At 38.9% G+C, this 15,761-nt stretch overlaps 1 protein-coding gene and 1 long non-coding RNA gene across 8 annotated transcripts in view; one reads left to right on the top strand and one right to left on the bottom strand.

Moving 5' to 3' along the window:
* Positions 1-1,529, bottom strand: part of LOC143691752 (uncharacterized) — a 54,229-nt gene extending 52,700 nt beyond the window's left edge. The window contains exon 1 of the long non-coding RNA XR_013179686.1: positions 1,152-1,529. This is a non-coding gene — a long non-coding RNA (uncharacterized LOC143691752). The remainder of the gene's footprint in view (positions 1-1,151) is intronic.
* The window catches only part of ASB8 (ankyrin repeat and SOCS box containing 8), a 76,851-nt gene that overhangs the window by 1,673 nt on the left and 59,417 nt on the right, over positions 1-15,761 (top strand). Inside the window, exon 1 of one of the 7 annotated variants that reach the window (XM_077170703.1) lies at positions 1,662-1,808. The exons of the other annotated variants lie outside the window; for them this stretch is intronic. The gene's annotated coding sequence lies outside the window, so the exon portion shown is untranslated. Of the gene's footprint in view, positions 1-1,661; positions 1,809-15,761 lie in introns of those variants that run through there. 7 annotated transcript variants of the gene reach the window in all.

Here is a 15,761-nt window from a genome sequence, read left to right as displayed (position 1 = left end):
CAAAGCACTCACACTTTGAATGAAAGCTCCTAAAAGCAGAGGTTTTTGTTTTTGTTTTTGTTTTTCACCTCATTCACTTAATCCCCAACACCTAAAATAATCCCTGGCACATAGTAAATTAATGCTCAGTAGATTCGTTGAATGAGTACTTTAACAACAATCACTCTGTCCCCCATTCCCTCATTCAGAACTCTCAACAAGTAGTGGATTTTTTTTGAGACCTGAATTCAGGGTATGGTTCTGCCACTATTAATTCAGAGATCTTGGCTTAATCAGTTTCCTGAATATGTGGGTTCCTGATCCACGTTTTCCCGATCTGTGGATAATCCATAACATTATTTCCAACTCTGAATAATACTACACCTGCTCACAGGTGAAACGGTAAAGTGTAGAGGGATGATGGGGGGGGGACCAGGTGTGAGGGTAATATCCCCCCCTTCCCCAGTGCCCATGACATACACTGAATGTCCCAACTTTTGTGACACTACTTGAGGGGGAGAGTGAGAGTTGAGGTGGAGGAAGAAAAATTTGATTTAGTATGTTTACAGAAGACACAAGATTGGGAAGCAGTGAGCACCTGAGCAGCAGCATGCTAGTAAATAATGTCTCTACTAAGTCAGAGAAGCCAAGTGGTTAGAAACCGAAAATGAAGTTCCTAAGAACAAATACATGTGGGAAAAAACAAACTATCACTTCAATATGGAGAAGTGCTAGCTATGGGTGAATGTTTTTTGTACAGTTGTTCAGTGAAAGCAAATGTGTTGCCTTGGGGTTACTTTGGTTGGGTGCTCTAATGATGACGAGGAAGCTGGTGCCCAGAAACTTAGGGCACTAAAAAACTGTTTGGCCTTTGCCTGTCTTACGGCTATTAAAAAATATAAATTGGAAATATCCTAAATGTCCAACAGCACAATGTTTAAATAATCTAAGGCATTGCTGACATAATACAATAGTACACAGCCATTAGAAATTTGATCCTCTTCCCAATAAATGAGCAAAAACAAAAAACAAAAAAAACCCACAGTATTTTCTAAAACTAATGATTCAATACTATTCGCTTGCTCCTTCCTTCCTCCCTCCATGCCTCCCTCCCTTCTTTCCTTCCTTCCTATCTACTCTTCCTTCATTTCACAAAGTTGAATCACTCTCACCTTGCTTATCCCTGCTACCTTCCACAGAGTATTCCGAAAGCACTGGCTCAGGAGAGGACAGTAATGCTTTTTCTTGGTTTCCCTAAACACACCTGAAGTGGGCTGATATTTACAAATAGACTTTACAAAAAATTGTAAAGACAAGGCACATAAAAGCAGCTAAGCTTGTACAGCGTACATTTCTGGTCATATTATAGCAAGTTTGTTTGCAGAGCTTATGGAATCAGCCTCCTGCTCAATCTTCCTAAGAGAGCTATACTCCAGCCAAAAAAGGCTGGCATGACTTCCAGGCTTTTTGCCTGCATCTGTTACTGCACATCTCTTGGCCTACAGCTACCTACAAGTAATGGCCCTGTCCTCATAAGAGGGCCTCCTATTTTATCAATCCACTAACCCTACATTAAACATAGCCTCCTCAGAGTCAGAGCTGGGTTATGCCATCATACAAGGCTTTTTTCCACTATTGTTGAGGATACCAGATATGTCAAGGCTTTAGCATAAGATTACATCATGCTGTCTAGAGGCAGTGGCCATGAAGCCTGCTGAGAATACAGCAGGCTTGAGCCTAGAGGAGAGGGAAATTATTGGAGAAGCAAGAAAGAAAATGGGAAACAGGTGCAGAGATGAAGGGGTGTCGATGATCCAATCAAGTTCCAGGTCAGACATTCGAAAGCCAAGGGTAGGTGGGAACTGGGAATGGACCAGTAGCAAGATTTGTAAATAAAAGAAGGAGATGATTGATGTGACAGATACAAAACCAGATCATTTCAGGAATTCTGAGTGAAAATATGTTGGGAAAATAGGAGTAGAATCTAGTCTCCAAAAAATTGCACAGCAGAGCAGAGCCTCAGTCAGATGGCTGAATTACAGGGCTGGTTTCTCTGGATGCCAATGTCCTAGGTTTGTTGAATGGATCCATTTCCAAACAAAAGGAAGCAGGATGGGCATCCTGGCATCCCACTGAAGTATTCAGAAGGAATGTCACATCGCGAGAGAAAAAAATCCCCCCTCCCCCGTCATGTTCTGCTTCTGCTTCCTGCTTTTCTCTTATCTTAGTCTTGCTATCCCCTCATCCTAGTCTCATCAGCTCATGACGAGAAGAGACCCCATGCTGTTACACATATAGATCTCCTATCAGGTGCACCCAGATCCAACATCATATTCTCCCTTAAATTTGGATTCCGAATAGTCTCTGTTATTTATTCTATCTGGCATCTAGTTTATCTCAGTCTCTATATAGCTGGGTATCTTTTGCACTATTAATGTAACAGTCATGATGAAGATACTTGCTTGACTCGGGTCTAGGACAATGATCTAAGTCAAGATACAGCTGACTACTGCACTTTAGTTTCCAAATCCCCAACAATAACTCCCCAAACGTAACTTTTAAGAAGCTGAAGTGCCTGTGACCCATCTCAGTATGGTATTGCATTCAAAAGAAATACATACACTAGCCAAAAATAATTAAAAAGCAATTGAAATTTTTATTAAAGTCTCTGGGAAAATTCTAAAGGGATTTACTTATATTCTTAGCACAGAGTAAACCATCTTAAACTTCTCTTCCCTCCTTCTCCCTTTATTGCACACGTAATAGCATAACTGTTACCATTAGTCTTTCTCCTTTCTCCCCAGATACCCCCAAACTTTCTCACAAGCCTGGCCCTCACTCTCTCTCTCTTTTCTGCTTCTCTCACTTCTGGATGTATTCCTTCTGTCTTCTATAGGAAGAGACTCCTTGCCTATCCAATGTAGATCAGTCCACGTTTGTTTCAGTTCCTTTGATTCTGTCCCTCATTTCCCTGACCTGCACAGATTCGAGGTACCCCAGCTGTCAATGACAGGTGTCTCAGAGGGCCAGAGATACTGAGAGGATGAGAATACTCGTATTATGGGTTTTGTCTATCACTTAGACTAGGTTTTCTCGGTACCAGAGGATAATTTGCCTGGTGTTATGGCCGACCTGCTTTGCTCATCTCCCCACTTACCCAGAGTAACAAGCATCGAATTTTTCAAGGATTCTGGCCCTTGTGAACCGTTGACTGGGAAGGAGCTCAACTATCCATGTCCTCAAGAGATTTTAGTGACAGACATGGCCATGAGGTGAGCCACATATCCACTCCTTACTTAAAGCCTGAGCTGGACTTTCAATGGCTTGTTCATGACCTTAAACCACTACAATCACCCCCACCCCACCCCCACGAACACACACACACACACACACATACATACCATTGCCTTCTTTCTCTTCCACTTTTAACTTTACCAGAGCAAGAACTCCAAGGCTCTGTCCAACTTCTCAGGCAGGCTGAATTTCCACTGAAAGTGATCCCTTATTCCAATTGAACCTGCTTTGTCGGTGTCCATTCTCTCTCCCCTCTCTGTACTGCCCACGGTTACAGCTTCTCTTATAGCAACACTTGCACGGACATTTTTTCCTCTTTCAGTGCATATTCAATCATTTATCCCACACCACTCTCACATAAGCAATTCCAGTCAAAGCAAGCTGGGTAGTTGGCTATAGCCACAGAGGCACTGGCAGCTCTGAAGCTTCTGATGACCTCCTGTGCACTGCCTCACCCACTTTCCAATCTCTCCATATATTTTCTGCCCCTAGGAAGCTACCATTCTGGAAATGCTCAGGGCACAGTTTGACCACAAGTTAGAATCCTCCTCAGGATAATGCTGTGCCATCGACAGACATCTACAATTCCTTATGCCATAGGCAATTTTGCTTGTAGAACATCAGTCCTGTTTAAAGGAAAATTATGCCCTCATCTAGAGAAGGTAGAGAATGTGGCATTCCCACAGACTTTCCTTCCATGAAAATAAATTTTAGAAATTTAGTATCCCTCAATGCTGACTTATGCAAACCTCCAGGGTCACATCTCACCTGTCATATCTTGAATAAGTCCGTGGCGGTCTACCATCACAGACAGTGCATACAAAATTTTGTAGGTGTCACTCTGTCCATTATATCTAGTTATGTTCTTCCCATCCCTCTCAGAAGTCCTATAATACTATCAAAAGTGGTTTCTAGCACTCTCTTTTGCTATGGGGTATGGTACCTCAAGGGTCAGCTGCAGTTTAGCAGCCCCTGCAAGGGTACACTCCAATTTTATCCCACAAATGCACAGTGCTCATGGTAGTATGATGGACAGAGTCCCCAAAATGTCATCCATGTCTTCCAAATACCGCAGCAGTTCTGGGCGTTAAGTAGAAGTGAGGAAATGGACACTTTTCCCAACTTCACCCAGACCTTGAAGCACCTTTTTAAGAAGTCTCTCATGAAAACAGCCCCGTCTTCTGGCTCAACCTCAGGTTCACAGTTTATAGGCACAATGCCTGGGTTTTTGGTTTGTTCTTAAGGCACCAAGATCCTGCCAGAAATCCTTCCATTACCTCCCTCTCAAAGGAAGTTCTACCTATACAGAGAATAAAGGGTTTAACAAATGAATATGATTGCTGAATCATTACATTGATATTTATTTTTAGTCTCCAGTATCTTAGAGCAGCTAGAAGTGAAAACCTAAAATTGTGGAATTGTAACTCATACCAAATCCTGAAATCTGTTTTCCAACTAATTGTTGTGCTGTGCTTTGAAATTTATTGTTTTTCTGTATATATGTTATTTTTCACCAAAAAAAAAGAAAGTCACTTGTGATGACAATATATATGAATTCCTTCTAGCCCCTTATATTATGAAACAGCTAGAAGGAAAAATCTGAAGTGATGGTATGGTAGCCCTTAAAAAACTCTTGGATCTGTCCTTTAATTACTTGTTGAAGAGTGCTTTGAAAACTATTGCTTTATTCTTTCATTGATTTGTATAAATACTATATTATACAATTTTAAAAAATTAAAAAGAAAAAAAAGAAGCTCTACCTGATCTGCCAGATCTGGTCCTCTCCAACCTATCCTGGGCCACTTCTCTAACTCTAAGCCTTTCTCACTCCAGTCACACCCTGACCTCCTTGTGGTCCCTCTCCCTTCAGTCTGTGCACATGCTACAACACTCTCCCCTAGAATGTACACAACTCTTTTCCCTACTTCAGATCAAACATGGCCTTGCCAGTGAAATCAGCCTTGACCATCACCTATATAAAATAGCAGCCCCCACTCCTTTCACCCCAGAACTCTCTAATCCCTTTTCTTTGCTTTATTCTTTTCCATGGCAGTTATCAATATATGTTATTGTGCTGGTTTGAAAGGATGTATGTACCCTAGAAAAGCTGTGTTTTAATCCTAATCCCATTTTGTAAAGGCAGCCATTTCTTCTAATCCCTATTCAGTACTGTATGGTTGAAACTATAATTAGATCATCTCCCTGGAGATGTAACCCAATCAAGAGTGGTTGTTAAACTGGATTAGGTGGAGACGTGTCTCCACCCATTCAGGTGGGTCTTGATTAGTTTACTGGAATCCTGTATAAAAGAGGAAAGATTTTGGAGAATGAGAGAGATTCAGAGTTTCTGTGAGAGCAGAACAACATAGCTGTGAGAAGCAGAGAGCCCACTAGTCAGTGACCTTTAGAAATGAAGAAGGAAAACGCTTCCTGGGGAGCTTCATGAAAGGAAGCCAGGAGAGAAAGCTAGCAGATGATGCCATGTTTGCCACATGCCTTTCCAGATGAGAGAGAAACCCTGACCCTGTTTGCCATGTGCCTTCTCACTTGAGAGAGAGAAACCCTGAACTTCAGCAGCCTTCTTGAACCAAAGTATCTTTCCATAGATGCCTTTGATTAGACATTTCTATAGACTTGTTTAAATTGGGACATTTTCTCAGCCTTAGAACTGTAAACTAGCAACTTATTAAATTCCCCCTTTTAAAGGGCAGGCCACAGTGGCCCAGCAGGTAAGAATGCTTGCCTGCCAAGCCTGAGGACCCGGGTTCGATTCCCGGTGCCTGCCCATGTAAAATAAATAAATTCCTCCTTTAAAAAGCCATTCTATTCCTGGTGTATTGTATTCTGGCAGCTAGCAAGCTAGAACATTATACTATATTTTTATTTGCTCATTTATTTTTGTCTTTTGCCCCTAACTAGAAAGTAAGGTCCGTAGAACAGGAGTTGTTTTTGTTCACTGCCACATCTCCAGCACTTAGAGTAGTGCCTGACACATGGTGAGTGCTCAATAAATATTCGTTGAATAGATGAATGAATGAATGAATGATGTCCAAATCCATGCCTAGAAAAAGCAACACCTCCCTTAAGGACATGTAATCTGCAGAGCTTCAACTCTGCCTTAGTTTAAAGCGGAGTTTAGTTTCTTTGGTTTCAGCCATCTACTATGGTGATCTATAACTCATATTCACACAATAAAATGGCATATTTAGTGGTTTTCCTTGAACAAAGGAATACTTACTGTAGAGAGAAATTGAAAACGCCACCTCTTGCAGAACAGAAAAGTGCTTGCAACCTTGAAATGAGAGCAGCCCATTATGTCCTCACTCCCCCAACCTAGCCCTCCCTGCAACTGCATATCCCTTCACTATCCCCTTCAAAAGTCTCAAAGATATTAAGGCCAAGTTTATTCAGAACTCAAGGTAGCAGACTGCATGTTCCTCTCAACCCTTGATGTTATTTGAGAATGGAATAATGCTGTCTGTATCCCCACACTGTTTGTTAAGGAGAAGTCCTGATTTATACTCTAATTCTTCTGAAGACAGCCTCAAAGTAAGTACCCTATAAGTACAATCTTACTCTCTGTGAGATTGTCAGCTGTCAGGGGATGTTATGAATAGAGAGGTTATGATGCTTTAAAACTCCTGTTCTTCTTCCTTTTGCATTCCTAAACTGGTAGACTGTAGTAATTTAGGGTACATTAGTCCAGTGTCCTTTTTATAATAAAATTGAGGTCTGTCTGTTCCTTGCTTTTGCCCTTCCCTACTTCTGTTATGAAACAAAAAACCGACACTCACAGCACAAAAACAACAACAAACAAAAAACTCTTGGCCCTTATCAAATATGATATAAAATGATATAAAAAATGATATAAAAGATCAGTCTTTCCTGGGTAGCAAAACTAACTTAAAACTAAACATCATACATGGATCAGAAAAACAATATTTATTCCAGAAATTGAGGTTAGTGATGGTATGGTAAACAACCTAAGGAGGACAGTTTCAATAAAGCTTTGATGTTGTCCACAATGTTGTCTGGGTCTCTGAGAAGCAGAGAGCAACTTAATGTGAACCTCAATGCTTATTGCCCAGATCCAAAGGATTAAACTAAAACTAGATCCTCCCCCAGAGTGTGATCCCAAGTCACATATCCAGTCTTCTTTCCTAGCCTATCCATCACCATATCACATACACGCTTCCAGTTATTTCTTATATTATTAAACATCACTTCCCTCTTACCATTAGTGGCTTTTTGCTCCTAGGCAGAACTCTGAGTACCATCTAAGTTACCTCTGGGCATGATAGATAATAAGCCGTCCACAATTTCACATTATTAGAATATTAAAGTTGCTGATGTTTAAATTGCTATGTGGATTGTGGGACATAAGGCCTCTCTGTTTTGTATTTGTGGATTTTTATGAGTGTTTTGGGGGAAGTTGTTTTGATAGAAGAGTGATTTTGGAGAAAGTTTCAAGAGACAAACAGAGAGATGATGCAAGGCTATAAGTTGAGTTCTCAGGTCTATGGAAAGAAAGGGGATTGTCAATACTGATGTAAGAGAGAAGAAAACACTAGAAAGAAAGTTCTCAGTGGATTTCTGACCTTGGAACAAACTCTAGCATAGAGGGTGGTGAACAGCATTCTGATTTTACTAAGGCAAGAAGGAGAACAAGGCATTTAGGTAGGATTTCTAGACTGACATCTTGGGAGTGATTGGATATGTGACAGAAGAACCTGGAAACTCCCTTTCAGGAGGCCTTGGAAACTGAAGAGAGTCTTACTTGACTGAGTTTAGTTTAGGAAGAAATGATTCTATTACCCCTGAGGCCATCTCTGTGATAATTTGACAATCCTACTGCCCACGTTTTAATCACAAGCCAAAGGCTGAAAGAATTCTGAAGTGATCGTATGTGTGTTAGTTAGATTCGGTTGTCAACTTGGCCAGGTGAGCATACCTAGTTTTGTTGCTGCGGACATAAGCCAATGGTAAGTGAACCTCATCTGTTGCTAATTACATCTGCAGTTGGCTAGGAGGCATGTCTGCTGCTATGAGTGACGTTTGACTTAATTAGCCGGTGCTTAAATGAGAGAACCTAAGGTAGCACAGCCTAAGCAGCTCGGCATTCCTCATCTCAGCACTTGCAGCTCAGCCCAGGCCTTTGGAGATGCAGAAAGAAGTCACCCCGGGGAAAGTTGTTGGAACCCAGGGGCCTGGAGAGAAGACCAGCAGAGACCATCCTGTGCCTTCCATGTTAGAAAAACTTCAGTGGAAAGTTAGCTGCCTTTCCTCTGAAGAACTAACAAAATTAATCCCCTTTTATTAAAAGCCAATCCGTCTCTGGTGTGTTGCATTCCGGCAGCTAGCAAACTAGAACAGTATGTTTTTCAAAACAGGAAGAATGCTTCCTTTATCCATTTCTTCCTCCCCATTCCTCCTCATTTCCAGCTTCCTTATCTCCTGCCTGGAAAATTATAATAATGTCAGTTATTCTCTTCCAATCTTTACTCTCTACTTCCCTCCCCTCTCCTCACAACATCCTCTCCCTTCACAGCAACCAGAAAAATCAATCTAAATTTAAGATTTGAACCTGTCCACACCCCATCTTAAAACTGTTCCAATGGCTTTCCTTAATCTCCAGCCTTGGTTTTGTTTTTTATTCCCAGCACTTTTCTGCCTCCAGTTGCACAAAGCAGCTATAGTTTCCATATATCCAGCACACAGTTTCCTGCCTCCATACCTTTATTCATGACGTTCTCTCTGCATGGAATGCCTTTCCAACCTCTTTTTTTCTTTTCTTTTCTTTGTACATCTATTAATTGTGAAATAAAACACAAATGTATAAAAATAAATAAACATGAGCAGCTAAATACCTGTATAATCACTAACCAGGTCAAGAAACAGAATATTGCAAGCCTCTTCCTCCACCCACAAGTGTCCTGCTTGATTTTCAGGGTAATAATTTCCTTGCTTTTCTTTACAGTTTATCACATATTCATACATACTTAAATAATAGTGTCATTTTGCCTGTTTTTTAAACTTTGTATGGAATCATACTGAATTTAGGTTTTGTGTGTCTTGCACATTTTGCACATTATATTCCTAAAAGAATAGTTGTTGGCACACTTGTCATTTGTTCATTTTTACTATTCTACAGCATTCCATTGAATAAATGTACTGCAATGTATTTATAAGCAGTCTATTGTGGCATTCAACTGTGTTCATATTTAAGCTATTATTGTCAATGTAGCTATGAATATTCTAGTACATATCTCAGGGTACACGTATGCACAAGTTTTGCTAACATCTATAATAAATTTATAATTTTACTAAAATTATTTGTAAATTTTACTAACATGTATACCCTTGCCAAATCATAGGGTATGCTTATCTACACCTTTACTAGAGAATATCAAATTGCTTTCAGTAATTTACATTCCACCAGCAGGGTAAGAATTCCCATTACTCCACATCTTCTTTAACACTTGGTATTGTCAGACATTTAAATTATTGATTTAATTATTCTCTGATGTATTTCCAAGTGTTTAGAACAGCACCTGGCTCATAGTGGACACACATTAAATATTTGTTGAATAGATGAATATTTCTTTTTATAGATCTATATTTTTATTGAGAACTATCCATACACACACAGTTCAACCATATTATACAATCGATGGTTCTTAATATCATCACATAGTTGTGTATTCTTCATGATGATCATTTTGAGAACATTTGCACCACTCCAGGAAAAAAAAGAGAGAGCTCTTATATCCCAAACCTTACTCCTCCCTCTCACTGACCCACAATATTTCAATCTACCCAATTGTGCTGGTTTGAAAGGATGTATGTCCCCTGGAAAAGCCATGTTTTAATCTAAACCCCATTTCATAAGGGCAGAATAATCCCTATTCAATCTGTATGTTTGAAACTATAATCAGATCATCTCCCTGGAGATGTGATTTAATCAAGAGTGGTTGTTAAACTGGATTAGGTGATGACATGTCTCCACCCATTTGGGTGGGTCTTGATAATTTTCTGGAGTCCTATAAAAGAGGAAACATTTTGGAGAATGAAAGAAATTTGGAGAGAGCAAAGAATGCTGCAGCACCACAAAGCAGAGAGTCCATGAGCCAGCAACCTTTGGAGATGAAGAAGGAAAATGCCTTCCAGGAAGCTTCATGAAACTGGAAGCCAAGAGAGAAACTCTGACTGTGTTCACCATGTGCCCTTCCACTTGAGAGAGAAACTCTGAACTTTATCAGCCATCTTGATCCAAGATATCTTTCCCTGGATGCCTTAGATTGGACATTTCTATAGACTTGTTTTAATTGGGACATTTTCTTGGCCTTAGAACTGTAAACTAGCAACTTATTAAATTTCCCTTTTTAAAAGCCATTCTGTTTGTGGTATATTGCATTCCGGCAGCTAGCAACTAGAACACCAATTTTTACCCTTTATCTCCTCCTATTATTTATTTGTTTTTAATCCTTTTTTCTTTACTCGTCTGCCTGTGCGCTCATTAAAAGGATCCAATCTTGTGCAGAAAGCCATTTCTTTTCATCCTGATTCAACTCTGTAGGGCAGAAACATTTGATTAGATTGGTGATGTGAGGCACCCCATGTGGGTGTGACCTTTTGATCAGATGGAGATATGACCTGACCCATTTGAGATGGGCCTTGATTAATTTACTGACGTCCTTTAAAAGGAGAAATATTTTAACAAAAACTCAGATCAGATACAGATGCTTGGAGAACAGGTGCTTCTGAGCTGACAGAACCAACATAAGACCCAGATGTTTGGCAATGTAGATCCCAGCAGACATTGTCCGGGGTCTTCCCATGAAAGACTAAGCAAGCCAGAACCCAGAGTTGTGTTCTGGAGGAGCTAAGTAAAAGCCCACAGACAACAAGTGAGAAACCACAAGAAACAGGGGCTGAAGGCACTAAGCCCAGGAGCAAGAGACATACAGATTCCAGATATGTGCCTTCCAAGCTAACAGAGGAATTCCAGACAGCATCAGTCTTTCTTAGATGAAGGTAACCTCTTGTTGGTGCCTTAGTTTGAACATTTTCTCAGCACTAGAACTGTAAACTTGTAACTTATTAAATTGCCTTTTTAAAAACCATTCCATTTCTGGTATATTGCTTTCTGGCAGCATTATCAAACTAATACAGGGGCAAACCCCAAGATCGAAGGCTCAGCCTATTGAATTGGTTGACCCCACTGCTTGCAAGAATATTAAGAATTCTCCAAATTTGAATATTTCCTCCTTTCTCCCCAGTCCCCAGGTTATACACAAATAGCTCAATATTTCAGAAAATATATGTGACTGCTGTAATAGTTTACAATATAGGACCCTTTATAATAGGCCCTGTATTAGCTAAGGTTCTCCAGAGAAACAAAATCAGCAGGGGATATTGTAGACATAAACTTTATAGAAGTGTCTCATGTAACCATGGAAATGTAGAGTCCAAGGTCTGTAGGGCAGGCTGCAAGCTAGCAACTCTGATGAACTGGCAACTCAACGAACTCTCAGAAGAGGCTGGCTTGACAACCATGGGAATGAAAGAGTCCAAAATCCATAGGGCAGGCTGTGAAGCTGAAAGCTCTGATGAAGGGTCTGGATGAACTCCACAGGAGAGGGTCCCTGGCTAAGCAGGAAGAGTGATTGTCTCTTCTGAATCCTCCTTAAAAACCTTCTGGTGATTAGATTAAGCATTACTCATTGCAGAAGAGACTCCCCTTAGTTGATTACAGATGCAATCAGCTGTGGATGCAGCCAACATGGTCATGATTTAAGTCCATGAAATGTCCTCATAGCAACAGATAGGCCACCGCTTGCCCGACCAGACAACCAGGCACCACCACCTGGCCAAGATGACACATGAACCTGACAATGACAGGCCCCAACCTAATAACCCAGGCTCTTGAGTTCAGTTCTCTGAATTTGTTTATTATAGTTAGTCCATATGGTTGAAGCATGATAATATTTGTCTTTTTATTTCTGACATTTCATTCAATATACTATCCTTAAGGTTTGTTCACCTAGTTGCATGCCTCACAACTTCATTCTGCAGCCAGTCAGTAGTCCATTGTATGTATACACCACAGTTTCCACATCCTCAGTCATTGTACCCTTCGGCCATCTCCATCCATTGTGAAGCACCAAACACCGGTATGCAAATGCCCATTCATGTTCCCACTCTCAGTTCCTCCAGGTTATACTTAGTGGCTTGCAGGATCATATGGCAACCCTACCTGTAGCCTCCTGTGGAACCATCACACTGCCCTCCGGAGAGACTGCACCTCTCAGTTTCCCTACTAACAGTGAACAAGTACATCTCCTTCTCCATATTTTTTCTAGCGCTTGTTTCTCTCTGTTCTTTTTTTTGGGGGGGTGGGTGCATGGTCCAGGAATTGAACCCTGGTCTCGCACATGAAAGGCAGGCATTCTAACCACTGAACTACCCTTGCACCCTTTCTCTGTTCATTTTTAAACAATTTTATTCACGCATCATACAATCCAACCTAAGTAAATACACATGCTTTCACCACCATCTATATGAAGACATTTCCTTTTCTCCTTCAAAGAATCCCTCCCCCTCCCCCATGCCTCCTGCTTTTGACGTTTAATTTTGGCATAATGCCTTTGTTACATTCAGTGGAAGCATATTACAATGTTACTGTTGACTATAGACCTAGCTTGCATTGATTGCACTTTTTCCAATATACCAGCCCATTTTCAATACCTTATCATGTTAACATTCATTTTTTCTCCCTCAGGCAAAAACATTTTTATATTTGTACATTTAATCACCTTCACTGTCCACTCTAGGCATTCCTAAGTTATACCATCTCAGTCTTTATCCTCTACTTTTCTTCTGGTTTCATATGTGCCCCCAGTCCTTCCCCCTCAACCATACTTGCATTCAGCTTCATTCAGTGTGCTTATATTATTAAATGAATATTTCTTAATTTCCAAAGATGGGGATTTGCTAGTTATCTTTTTTGTTATTAAATAATAGATTAATTCTATTGCAGTAAAAACAATTCTTCCTGTTTGATTTCAGCCTTTTGAAATTTATTGAGACTTGCTTAATAGACAGGTTATATATATATATATTCATGTATAATATATCTATATGTATGTATAATGAATGAAAATGTAGTTTGCATTTTGTTGGGGCAAAGCTTAAATATAGCCATTAGGACAAATTTATAAAATGTTGTTTGTATCTTCTAAGAGAGTTTGCCTACTTATTTTACAAATTACTAAGAAAGGATTACTATAATCTTCCACTGTGTGAATTTGTTTATCTATCCTTGCAGTTCTGATAATTTTGGCTTCATAAATTATGGGACTATGTTGTTAAATGTAATTTAAAGTTTTTAAGTTTCACATCTTCCTGGTGAATTGAACCTTTCTCATTAGTAGGTGATTCTCTTTATCACTAATAATACTTCTTGCCTAAAAGTCAATTTTGTCTGATAATAATGTAATTGCACCAGCTTTCTTTGTTGCATTCATTCCTCTGCATTCATGATAACAACATATAGTCAGATTATATTTTGTTTTGCTTTTTATCCATTTTAACATTATTTGCTCTTTAACTAGAGCATTTAATCTATTTATAATTTAAAAGTAATACAATTAATTTTTGTATTTAAGTATATAATGTCATTGTGTGGTTTTCTATTTTTTGCTCTTGAAAGAGAAAGAGAAAGCTTCTCTTTCTCTCCTTTCTTGCCTTCATTTAGAGTATATTTTATCTTGTCCCCCCCCACTTCAATAGTTTAAAGATTACAAATTCATTTTCTATTCTTTTAGTGGTTTACCTAGAAATTACAGCATGCATAATTAATTTGCCTAGTGTAAAATTAACATGTTTATCCTACTCCTGGGATATACAAGGAACTCAGAACACCCTTACTGACTTATATGTTATTGATGTTGTCTAGTTATCTTCTATTTTTATTTTTATAATCCCACAAAATAATATTAGCCTTATTCATTAAGATTTACTGGCATTTTTTTCTTTTCATTCCTTCTATGATCTTAGTCTTTCATCTGCGTTCACTTTCCCTCAAGCAAACCCCTTAAAAATGACATTCATCAGGGATTGCTGATAGCAAGCTCTCACAGTTAATGTCTGAAAGTGTCTTTATCTCCTCTCGTATTTGAAAAATATTTTTTGCTGAAAACAAAATTCTCATCTGGCAATTATTTTTCTCTAAAATATTACAATGAGCAGGCCACCGTGGCTCAGCAGTTAGAGTTCTCGCCTGCCATGCCAGAGACCCAGGTTCGATACCCAGTGCCTGCCCAGGCAAAAAATAAAATAAAATAAATAAATAAAATATTACAATAACATTTCACTATCTTTTAGCTTCTACTTTTGTTTTTGAGAAGCCAGCTCACGATCTAATTCTTGCTCTTTGTTTTAGTCTCCTCCATCTGCTTTCAAGATTTTTCCTTTTGTTTTCTGAAGCTTCACTGTGATGTGTCTGGATGTGTAATTTCTTTTCATTTATCCTGCTGAGGTTTTAATGGACTTTTTGAACGTGTAAATTGGTTTCTTTCATCAGTCCCAGTCTCATATTTAAATATTCAAATATTGAGTCTGCCCATTTTTTTCACTTCTGTTTTGGAACTTTGATCAAACATATACTAAAAACTTTCTCACTCTTTATATACTCTATATATTTCTATATTAAGAGATAATCCCACATCTCATTCCCACATTGTCCTTTATCTTGTCTTTATTTTTCTTTTCTTTTTGGTCACCCATGCCATATCCTGGATATTTTCTCTATTATTCAGACCTATTAATCCTCATTTCAGCTGTATCTAATTTGCTATTAAACCTATCAAGAGTTTTTTTTTAAATAAGCAATACTCTATTGAATGAAACCATAAATCCACCCCACTCCCTATAGCAAATACTTATATTCACCACAGGCTTGAAATTTCTGTAATATCAGTAAATGTATTTTTTTAAATATTGCAAAAAGGCTTACTATGCAAAGGAAGATGGAAAAATCTAGACTTTTACTGCACATCATATGTACTCCCAGCTTTTCTAATTTACAATCACTTAAGAATTACAATATTCAGGGCGGGCCTCAGTGGCTCAGCAAGCAGAGTTCTCACCTGCCATGCTGGAAACCCAGGTTCCATTCCCAGTGCCTGCCCATGCAAAAAAAAAAAGAATTACAATATTCAAAAAAAATTTTTAAATAGTGTATTACTCACTGGTGATTTTATACTCAAATAAATAGCAAAATTTGCATTTTAATGTCACACTGAATTTCGGAACTTTTCAATCCAAGGAAAAAAATATAAACTGAGACATGGTCATTAGTTCAGGATTATATATATTACAATGTGCTGTGTTATAATGCATTTGTGGCTTTATGATAAAAATAACTCAGGGGCATATGGAATTCAAACTAATTTGCATAACTCACAAGAAATAAAAAACATTAAATG

Source organism: Tamandua tetradactyla, chromosome 7 (genome assembly GCF_023851605.1).
Source record: "Tamandua tetradactyla isolate mTamTet1 chromosome 7, mTamTet1.pri, whole genome shotgun sequence".
Classification (NCBI taxonomy): domain Eukaryota; kingdom Metazoa; phylum Chordata; class Mammalia; order Pilosa; family Myrmecophagidae; genus Tamandua; species Tamandua tetradactyla.
The sequence above is the reverse complement of the archived record's forward strand: the minus strand, read 5'-3'. Positions and strand labels throughout refer to the sequence as shown.